A 12299-nucleotide genomic window follows, 5' to 3' on the forward strand; every position below is an offset into this window, starting at 1 on the left:
TTACTAACTTCTGGGTTACCTCAGTGGCCCTCTCTTGACCTTACCAAACCTGTGTCAATTCCCTGCATTAAATCCCCTTATTGGAAATACCTAGTGTGGCTTGTTTTCCTCATAGAGCTGCCGGTACAGTACTTCAGATGGCAGTATCCATTGCTTCTTTTGTCTAGGAGGACTGCAATTAATTAATATATCAACTCAGAGTATCCGCCCCAGTAACAGATTGTGCGACTGAGGCCATCCATTGCTGTGCCTCAGAGAGGAGGAAGGGTGACTCTAGGGATATCTGTGCATGTGTAAAAATGCATGTGTAAAAACAGATTTAGCCAGTTCATTTATCTATCCTCCTGACACACTTCATCTGATGTTAATCTTAGTGGCAAGATCATTCATTCATTTATTTAGTCATTCAACAAACTTGATTGCATACCAGAGTTCCATATCTCATGCAGGGGAATGGGAATACAGCAGTGAACAAGCTAGGTTGTGACTCACCAGGGTGAAACAAGAGAATAGTTGATCGAAGTATAGGGCAATATTGCCTTAATATTGTCATAATCAGTAAGTACACTGGGCTGTAGGAGCCTGGAGCAGGCTGCTCATCTGGAGCCTCACAGAGGAGGTTAGGCTAGGGTAAGCAGAGAAAAAAAGGAGGCTGTGCAGAGGGAAAAAGTAAGCCAGAGACATGTTTATCTGTCCCATCTGAGACAGGTCAGGTTCTTCCTCCTCCTCTTCCCCTCTCCTTCTCCTCCTCCTTCTTCTCCTTTTCCTTCTCCTTTTCCTCCTCCTCCTTCTTCTTTTTTCCTTCTCCTCCTCCTCCACTTCCTCCTCCTCCTCTACTTCTTTCTCCTCCTTCTCTTCTTCTTTTTTTAAAATATATTTCAATTTTAGATCAGTTTTAGGTTCACAGCAAAATTGAGTGGAGGGTACAGAGATTTTCCATATACTCCCTGCCCAAGCACATGGCAGGCCAATCTTTTAGTCCTTTTTAATATTTGGAAATGAAACCGTTTTTCGGGTTAATAGTGGGTGCTCATTGTATTTGAGATTCTCATACTTATTCTGCATAGCATGTTACTATGTGTGCATGTCATGCACTGTTTACCAGTTTAGGATGCAGAAGAATCAACTCAGGATCATGTTAGAAATACCCCCAGAGGATCTAATTCCTTGGGTCACGGATGAGGTCTGGAGATATTTATTTCCAAAAAGCAGCACCTCCATCCCAGCATAGTGACACATGTGGTACGCAGACCACCCTTTGAGAAGCATTGATGCTTCCATCCATAATAAATGATCCACATTATCTGTAATGTGCAATAAAGACCTGTGGAAGGGGCCATGTGTATGACACCAAAAGTGAAAGAATTAAAAAAAGATGCAAGATCAGGTGAGGTTAATTTGTGAAGGAGGTAAGAGGCTGCTGTCTTTAACCCTGGAATAGGAAGTTGTATGCCGGGTTACCTAGTCATTAATCAAGATGTCCCAGGGAGCCTGAGTCCAAGGGTGATGGCCAGGTAAGTTAAGATACGTGGGACTGGTTAGGAAGTGTGAGAAGCAGAGGAAACTAATTGGATACATGGCAGGTCATCTGTGGGGGTGGCTTCAAGCCACCATTTGCAGTGAGTTGTGTGATGGCTGCTTGGGCGGCTGGGAGTTCAAGCAGGACACAGATGGAAGACCATGAAAGCCGACTTCATCTGTCTGCACCCATCCTGCTGGTTTTATCCACCTGAACTCCAGAGACATCCTGATGTTGGTGTAACTTGATTCCCCAAGTTAACTGTTCTTATTAGGTTTCAGGCTGTCCTTGCCTCCTCAGTCCTTTTTGTTTACTGGTACAGGGGACCTGAAAACCCCTGTTCGTAATGGTCCACAACACTGAGGGTGCACCATCTGAGCCCTTCTCGAGACATTCATTTTAGCAGCAACAATGCAAGGGCAGGCAGTTCATTGGGGCAAGGAAGGTAATTGGAGGAACAAGGAAGTTGACAGGAAAGGAAGCAGCTGACTCTATGTTATCAAACCAGTTCTCACTGTGGGTTCCTGGGGCTTAATCCTGCTAAGGAGCCCTAGAAGCCAGTGTAAGATGTGCACTCAGTTTTCCTATCTAAGCAGTAGGTGAAGGAACTGGGTTATTTATACACCAGGTCCTATCAGTTATTGGTCAACCAATGCTACTTCGAGAGTGGAGGTATTAATTCCTTGACCCTTTGGCCTACCAAGCAGATGGCAAAGTGGGCTACAGCAGCAGGAAATAGCCCACAGAAAGAGAAAAGCATCTGGAAATTCAGCCAGTGTGCATACAGTGGTAAGGGCAAGGAATCGTAGACTAAGCCCCAATAACATCTGCTCTAACGGCTTCCCTATGCTCTTTGTGCTGCTTTACTTGATGAATGCTGAACCCCGTCTTTATATCAATGGTACTGTCTGTTAAATTTATTGACTATTCACTCAGTCATTAATTTTTTTGTACTCTTGCCTTCCATGACCCTCCTGTTTCGTAATTCTCTTTGTGGACTTTCCTTCTGTCCTTATTGTGAATCCTTCCTTTCCTGCTAATTGATAAACCTTGGAATCTGCTGGGGTTCCATCCTGAGCCTGCTGCTTGGGAGATTTTTCCTTCTTTCATGACTAGCACACTGATGACTTTCAAACCTTACTCCAGCCCTAACATTAAACTCACATTTGGCCTGTTTGTCCAGCAGATCACTCTGGATGTTGCCAAACCCAGCTGTTTCCACCTGACTGCATTCCCATGAAGATGTGCTCATTCTCTCATTTCATCTCATTTCACCCATGTTGAAAACCTAACCACCATCTTAACTTTCAAACATCCCCAACAAATGATGGCTAATTTTACTTCTAGAATTTTTTTTTAAACTATAACTTAGAATATGCTAAGAGTTGATGAGAAGGTGTATGGACATGAGGGTGAGACTGAAAATAAAAGAGGGGGAATGGAGATTGGTGATAGAGTAAACCTCCTTCACAGTATGTGTGGAGACTGGCCTTTGATGGGAGCAGGAAAAACCATTCAGTTTTGCAAAGGAGAGAGAGACACATTGATGGTCATTATGATGAAGGCAAGTTTTACCCAAGGATGAAAGAGCTGGGGGGATTTGAGAAAGTTAGGGTAGGGTTTGAATACCAGAGACCAGGATGGGAAAAGTACTGAGGGATAGCTGAGCTCTGATCCTTGGAGCTGCATCTGAATCTTTTGTTCTTATGGAATTTATTCTCCAGGGAGGGAAACAAATTATCATCTCCACAATTGACAGCGGAATCATTCAACTCCACATCAAATCTGCTTTTCTTACAGCTTGCTTTGTCTAATGTTCCCACAACTGTTCTTAAACTTCACTGGGTGTCGTTAGTGCTCTGACCCTTGTTTTTCATTTTCCATTCATTAGACTCCCTTTTTCCCTCTGGCATTTTGATTTTTATATTTATTATATTGTATAGTACTGTATTGTATTAGAGATTAGCCAATTTATTTAAACTAAAAAAAAACCCCAGCACTCATTTCTCCTGCCCCCTACTCCCCACCCTCCACTTTTGGCAACCATCAATCCATTCTCTTTATTTCCCTTAGTGTAATGCCCTTGAGGCATATCCATGTTATTGCAAATGGCAGGATCTCATTCTTCTTTATGACTGAATAATATTCCACTGTATATATAAGCCATAGTTTCTTTATCCATTCATCCATTCATCCATTGATGGACACTTAGTTTGTTTCCATATCTTGGCTATTTTAAATAATTCTGCAATGAACATGGAGGTGCCTATGTCTCTTTGAGTTAGTGCTTTCATTTTCTTTGGGTAAATACCCAGAAATGAAATTGCTGGATCATATAGCTGTTTTATTTTATATTTTTTTGAGAAAACTCCATGCTGTTTTCCATAGTGGTTGCACCAATTTACGTTCCCACCAACAGTGCACAAGGGTTGCCTGTTCTCCACATCTTTACCAACACTTGTTACTTCCAGTCTTTTTGGTATTAGCCATTCTTGCAGGTGTTGGTGGTATCTCATGTGTTTTTGATTTGCATTTTTCTGTTGATTAGTGATGTTAAAAATCTTTTCATGTACCTGTTGGCCATCTGTATGTCTTCTCTGAAAAAAAAAGTCTATTCAAACTCCTTTCTTCACTTTTCTTCCTCTCTAAATTAGAAGCCATGGCTCAACATTTTAATCTTTTTCAAAAGCACCCTGAAGTCCACTACCCTCTGAATATCTGTCTCATGTCTTTGGGAAAACTCTAACTTTGGGTGAATCCAGCCATCTGTCTTCACCATGTCTGTTTCCAGGCAGCTGTGTCTGATTGGAAAATAACACACATCAGGACAGTAGTAGTTGGGTATAAGCAGGATTATGCTCATCATTATCACCTAGTACTATTAACTTTTGGGCAGTCATAGTTCAGTTATGTGCATTCAGATAAAAGAGAAAGGCATGGACCCCAAAAGTGTCATATATATGTATGTAATTCACCCACCCACCCCCACACATAACCTACATATATCAGGTTTATTGAGATATAATTTGCATGCAGCAGCATTTGACTTTTTTGGCAAACAGTTCTAGACACACAATCATGTAACCACCATCACAATTGAGACATCAGGTATTTTCATCCCCTCACCCCCCCACCAAATTTCCCTCATATTTCCTCTTTGCAGTCAATTGCCGAACACCTGACAACCAATAATCTTTTCTGTCCCTAGAGTTCTGTCTTATAAGTCTAAAATGTCATATAAATGGAATTGTACAGTATGTACCCTCTTGAGTCTGTCTTCTTTAACTTAGCATAATACATCTGAGATTGAACCATGTTGTTGCATGAATCAGCAGTTTTTTCATTTTTATTGCTAAGTAATATTCCATTATATGCATGTACCTATCATAGTTTTCCATTAACCAGTTGAAGGGTATTTAGATTGTTTCCAGTTTTTGGTGATTATGAATAAACCTGCTGTAAACATTCATGTGAGTGTAAGTTTTCTTTTCTCTAGTAAATAACTAGAACTGGTATTGCTGGGCCATGTGGTAGATATATGTTTAAATGTGTAAGAAACTGCTAAATTGTTTTAGACAGTGGTTATATTATTTTGTATTCCCACTAGCAATGTGGGATGTTCTGCATTTTGTCAGCTTTTAAATTTTTACCCATTCCAATAAATGTATAGTGCTATCTCATTGTAGTTTTAATTTTGTATTTTCTTAATGACTAGTGACATTGAGCATCTTTAAATGAACTTATATATCATCCACCCAAGATGGGTGATATTTACTAGTCAAGTGTGTGTTCAATCTTTTTGCCCATTTTAGGGGTACCTGGGTGGCTCAGTCATTAAGTGTCTGCCTTCAGCTCAGGTCATGGTCCCAGGGTCCTGGGATCAAGCCCCGCATCTCTCTGCTCATTGCGAAACCTGCTTCTCCTTCTCCCACTCCCCCTGCTGGTGTTCCCTCTCTTGCTGTGTCTCTCTCTGTCAAATAAATAAATAAATAAAATCTTTAAACAAAAGATCTTTTGCCCATTTCAGAAAGTTGGTTGCTATTTTTCTTATTATTGTGCTTTTGGAGTTTAAAAATATATCTGGATATATACTAAATATATAATCGAATATAAGAAATTTAATATATTTATTAAATATATGTTTTACAAATACTTTCTCCCAGTCTGTGGCTAGCTTGACTTGTTTTCTCATTTTCTTAATGTCTTTTGAAGAACCAAAATTTTAAATTTTGATGAACCCCAATTTATCAATTTTTTTCCTTTTATAGATAATGTTTTTTGTATTATATGTAAGAATTCTTTGCCTAACCCAAGGTCCCAAAGATTTTTTCCTATGTTTTCTTCTAGAAATCTAAAACTTTAGGTTTACATTTACATTATTGTCCATTTTTAGTTAATATTTTGTAAATAGTGTGAAGTATGGATTGAGGTTCAATTTTTTTTTTTTTTTTGCATATGGACATTCAGTTGTTCCAACACCATTTATTGAGAAGATTCTCGACTGAATTACTTCTGCAATTTTGTCAAAAATTTGTTGACTAAATGTATGAGTTTATTCCTGGACTTTCTATTCTGTTTGTTAATTTACATATCCTTCTTTTACCAACTTTATTACTATAGCCTTACAGTAAGTATTGAAATCAGTTTAGTGTGAATTCTCCAATACTGTTCTTTATTTTTGAAATTTGTTGTGATTATTCTAGTTCCTCTACTTTCCCATACAAAATTTAGGGTCATTGTGTGAATTTATACAATATATTCTGGTAGAATTGAATGGGACTGTGTTGAGTTTATAAATCAACTTGGTGAAAACTGTAACAATATTGAATCTGTGGACATGGTGTATCTGCCCATTCATTTAGACCTTTTTTGTTTTGCATTTTCAGCATACAGATATTATACATATTTTGTTTGCTTTATAATGAAGCACTTCATGCATTATATACATAAAAATATATACCATATATAAAATATAATTGATATATAAATACATATCAATGTATATAAAATATATAAAATATAATTGATATATAAAATTTATTTAACAATATATAAAACATAATTGATTTTTGTATATTGATCATATATCTTGTGATCTTGCTAAACTGAGTCTAGTTTTTTTTCTGGGGCAGACTCTGGGATTTTCTACATTGACAATCATGTCTGTGAATTTTTTTGGTGCTTTTTTTTTTCCTTTTCAATAGGTATGTTTAATTTTTGTATGGTTTAAACTACTATTTCACTTGAATATTTTCTTCTTAGAGAAATATTTTAACAAGATTAAGTCCTTGCAAAATTGGCTTTCTGGAACATTAAAGGAGGCTAGAACCCAAATTAGATGCTCTGTTATGTGGAGAGTCTTTATAATTTTCATCCCTCAAAGGTGTGCTACAATAAGATGACTAGGACATTTTATATAATATTTGACTTTTGTGTAATAATGACCTGTTATTTTCCTGTTTTGACTTGGTCAATGAGGATGATGTACAGAGTATTTCATGTAGGCATAGAACTCCTCCTCTCCTGTGTCTGCAGACTCATCATATTGTCATTTCTAAGGAGTCTTGGTATAGCCTTTTGACTTAAGGGTCTTCACACTTCTTGCTATCAGATGGCCACCTCTCCCCTGAGCTTGTCTTTTACTTCCATTACTACATTTGAGACACAATAGTGTGCATCTCTCTTGCCAGAATCTGCATGAATCAGGACCTGGGACTCTTAATATTTATATCTCCAGGACCTGATTCAGGGTTTGGCTGATGTTACTGAGTGAATAAGACCTGAAAATACAACCTAGCTGTCATTTTGGCACAGTGGGAAGGGCAAAGACTCTGACATCAGGTTTGAATCCAAGCTCTGCTGTCTGTCAAAGTTATTCTTTGAAAGCTATATTTTCCCCATTTGTAAAATGAGGATTTTACCTTCCTCATCAGTTATTATTGTAAAGTGCATTGTTCATCATCTTATACTGTTAGGTAAGCGGATGTTATTAGAACTGGTATTTAATAGATACATTGTATCATTTAATCCTGGCCATTAGCAGATCCTCCCCAACTCAGTTGCTTCCCCTTGTTGAACTGGAGTTCATGGGCTATTGCTGCACAATTTGGCTACCCCTAGTGGTACCCATGTAGCAGCCATTGCCAGTGGAGGGCTAATTAGATAATAAGGTGCTCACACCATCTAAGATGCCACAGTGGCTGATTGCAGTGCTACCTGCACAGGGTGATGCCTGGGATTTGTGGTCTTCCATGTCAGTGCCAGCACCCAGGGTTTCATATCTAGCATGATTTATGGGATATTCTATTATGAACAGGCTGTCCTGCCTCGAGTTCGTGGAGGCAATCCAGAAAATGTAAAGAGATTTTCTTCTCAAATTTCCAGGGATGTGTTCCAACCTTCTCCGGCTATAATTTATTCTACAGGTTAAAATAAAGTATTTATTCTTTTATTTTTCTCGGTATCCAGCCCTGTTAGCTTGATATATAATTTTGGTTTTGGAAAATGGTATTGCTAACACCTGACTATGAATCTTATTTCTAATTTTAAACACCCCCTCAGTTATAGGAAAAACTGTGTTTCTCAGAAGTTTAGTTTTCAGTGTTAAAAGTATGGCACATTTCTTTTTTTATTAAATTAAATATTATTTTATTTTTTTCAGTATTCCAAGATTCATTGTTTATGCACCACACCCAGGGCTCCATGCAATATGTGCCCTCCTTAATAACCACCACCAGGTTCACCCATTCCCCCACACCCCTCCCCTCCAAAACTCTCAATTTGTTTCTCAGAGTCCAGTCTCTCACCCTTCGTCTTTCCCTCCAATTTACCCCAATTTCCTTCTTCTAATGTCCTCTGTGTTATTCTTTATGCTCCACAAGTAAGTGAAACCATATGATAATTGACTTTCTCTGCCTGACTTATTTCACTCAGCATAATCTCCTCCAGTCCCATCCATGTTGATACAAAAGTTGGGTATTCCTAATGTGTGTATCTTGGTGGGGTTTTTTTCTTGTTTGATTTTTAAATTAAGAACTTTGATGATGTTCTGAAACTATTTGACATGGCCTCATTTCCAAGGTAGTCACATAGAATTCTGCTGTCTAAATAAATTGTGGTTAATAAAATGTAATCCCTCAGTTGGAGAACAAGCTTGCAAGCAACTGTTTGGAGACAAATATTTATAATGTTTTTACTGTGTGTTGTTTATCTCCTGAACACAATTTGTTCCCCATCAAAATAGCAACATGTTAATATGGCCACAATTTTATAATGTGAGTTTAAATACCTTAATCTATATAAGTGTACATCATGTCTTTATGCCTATTGTCAGTAAAACTAGTTTTTTTTTTTAAGGAGTGGGGTGGTATTTTTATTTCTTTTGTGTTTTTCTGTGTCTTAAAATTATCTTCAATGATTAAGCAAAAAAGCAATAATTATTATACAAAAAATAGAACTTCAAAAGAATAATTTTTCCTAGGCTTAGGCCAGGAAAAAATTAACATATTATTTTGGCCAGATACTACCAGATTTGTGAAGTTAAGAAAAGAAATTCTAAGGCTAGATTTCCCAGAGAAATAATAACGCTAAATGTATCTACAAATTCACAATTATGTTAACTGAGCACAGAGAGAATGTTCATCACTTAGAAACACTATGGATTTTTGTTTCTCTTTGTAAACCAGATTGAAAAGGAGGAGCAAGCCAACCCCACGGAAAAAGTGAGGGAGGAGTTTCAAGTGAATGGACCACCTCAGGACCTGGACTCACTGCTTCTTGACTCACGTGCTCTTGGGCAAGTCACCTAGCTTCAAATATGGTGCAGGGACAGACACCTGCTGATGTGGCAACGACCAATGCCCACAGTCCCCTTGGTGCAGGGGCTGCCGGGCAGCCTGCCTGGAGGTGAGAGGGGGCATCTCTATGTGTCATACTCCAGTTGGTGGGTCCCAGCAGTGCCCCCTTGGGCTCCAGATCTCAGTACATGGCTCTTTTGGTCTCAGCTGCAGTCCTTTCTTTCCCAGAACATGCACAGACCTCCAGAGTCTTTGGAACAGGATAGTCAGGTGCCAGCCCTTTTGTTGTCCTCCAATATCTTTTCCCCTCTATCTTTGGCATCCTGTTGTCTAGCTTGACATTTGATTCTTGATCTTCTTTGTAACTAATCCTCTGTCTGGTTGCTCTCTTTCCCTGTGCCATTTGGTTTTCATTTGACCTCTTTAACCAGTTCCCCTGTACTAGCACACAGTCAGAGGTACAGTTGGCTCTGGGGAAGATCCAAGTTCTTTTGAGTAAGATATTAGATTAGCAGATGAACCAGACATGCAAGGAAATTCCCAAGGAGGGTAGGAGTTGTCTAAATCCACATGTTAAATTCAGCCAATGTGCTCTGTCAGAGATGAGCGTAAAGTCATGAAGAAGTAACTCCCTCCCACTCCCCAGGCCCCTGTCACCAACCTCACACAGGGATTTGTGAATGTCTTCTTCTGGTCTCTGCCTGGGTGAGAGCAAATATCCCAAGACACTGTTTTTGAGCCTTATCTAACCCCTATGGACAGATCTAACTTTAGAATTAATTGCTTCAACTTGGGCAAGTTGTCTGGGCTGACTCAATGCCTTACTCCCTGCCCCTTTCCTGAAGGCTCCTGGAGACAACGATGCTGAGAGGGGCCATCTGTGAGGCAGAGATTCTGTTCTCCCATGCTCCCACCTCAGGACACAGACAGGTGGCCCCAGGGCCCTTCATAGGACCAGAAGGGGTACTCAAATAGTTGCTATTTCCAGGCCATAGAGCCCCAAATTCCTGGGGAGATCTGAGTACTGGTCCCTCTCTATTGTCCCTGGTTGGTGCCTCCACATACTATAGTGGGATCAGGTAAAATAGGACAGGAGCTTGACCCTGGGGAAAGGAGAATTAAGTGGGGGGATGGGGGTGAGGAATTGGCAAGTTAGGGTAGATAAGTAGTCCAAGATTTCCCTCCTTTGTAGGAGGTTAACCCTTGATGTGTGCAGGTCTGAACCCAATTATAATGGAATAAGGTTGGGAGTTGACTTCATCTCTGATTTTCTCCCAATATCCATAGCCCCAGACTCTTGGGAAGAACTTTAACCTTAAGTATGGACTCTCAGTCAGGGGCATAGGAAATAACCCCTGACTCTGCCCTTGTTAGACCACATCCCTACACACACAATTTTGGTGGGTGTTGCCCCTGGGTTAATTGGAGAACTCTCAGATCATCTTGCCCTCCTGTTGATTGGTGTGTGTGTTTGTGTATATGTTGGGGAACTTGGCTTTGGGGAAATAGTTTTGGGCTCTCATTTTCTCTCTCAGGCACAAATCCTGGAGAGCCCCTCCAAGTCTCATGCAATTCCATTTCCCCCAAGAGGACCCTGACCACTGAAACTGATCACATGAGAAGATCACACACTAAGAGCCTCCCTTTGGGGGCCTGACCCTGACTTAGGGTTCTACTGTTTGCCCAGCAGCAGCCTTGCAGGAACCTGTCTTGGACCACTTTCCTTACTCATCTCAGAGTTGGGGGATGGAAGGAGAGGGGTTGGGGTGGGCCCATCTTTCTTGAGGCTCTAGTGGGGTCCACTCCAGAAGCTATCTCAGCTCCTTGTAATCCCAAGCTTGGCTGATTTGTTTGTTGGCTTTAAAGTTGGGACCAAAGGGTGAGAAATATAGACAGTTGATCCAAGTCCCACTCCTCCTCAACCCTCCAACACTTTTCTATTTAGGAGAACAGTGGAGGGGAGCTGGAGATATGCTCCAGCCCTAAGGTTATAAGACTTATTGCCCTTCCAGGTTTCATCTACCCCATTTGCAGCTCAGAAGCCCTTTCCCTACCCAGCAAGATGACAGTTTCCTGTCTTCTTTCTTTTGTCTACTTTTGTATGTATAAACAATATGTTGTCATAGCTACTCAGTGCTTATGCTCATTCGGGGCTCTGTTCTTGCTATCCACTCTGCCTGTGATGTTCTGGTCCAAGATCTTTGCACTGGTGACTTCAGCTCAAATATCATCTCAGAGGTGTTTCCCTTGGAAACTGACTGAGGTTTCCATAGTTACTCTCTATCCCACCACTTTAGATTTTTAGTTGTATTTGTCTTCACAGCACTTATCACTCTCGGGAATTATCTTGTTCACTTGTTTACTTGTTTATTGCTTGGCTCTCCTTCTGCTCTTAATGTAACCTCGATGATCACCAACATCTGTTTCCTGCTACATCTTCAGTTCCCAGCACTAGGAAGAACTCAATAAATACTTATTGACTGAATAGATGTTTGCTTGTTGTTTTTTAAATAGGAATAATTTTTACGAAAGTTTAGGTACTTTTGAGAAGTATCTCAAAATTTATTGCTAAATTGTATTTAGCAATAAGGAACTATTGGTGACATTTTAGGGCACTCTTGGAGTAAATAGGAGGTGAGGAACAGGAATTTGACCATGAAGGGAAGCAGAAGATAGTCCAGTAGCTGGGGCATTCCATGAACTCAGGAGATGCTTGAGTATGGTGAAAGCTGCTGGAAAGGAAGCAGCAGAATGGGTATGCAAAGGAGAAAGAGATATTGAGGGAGTCAAGAATGGAGGAAGTGGGGCACAAGTGAGGAGATCAGGCACAGAGTATGGGTTCCTTTTCAGTGGAAAAGGGAAAAAGAGGAAGGAAGGATATAGATTTTGGTGGGTTTGCAGTGTTAGTGGCAGGAGCTTGAGGCAGTTCCTGCCTGTGGCTTTGATTTCCTCTTGATGTCAGTGGTGAAGTGAGCTATTCATGA

The sequence above is a fragment of the Enhydra lutris genome, unplaced genomic scaffold, assembly GCF_002288905.1.
Source record: "Enhydra lutris kenyoni isolate GAN:26980312 unplaced genomic scaffold, ASM228890v2 scaffoldscaffold66, whole genome shotgun sequence".
Lineage (NCBI taxonomy): Eukaryota > Metazoa > Chordata > Mammalia > Carnivora > Mustelidae > Enhydra > Enhydra lutris.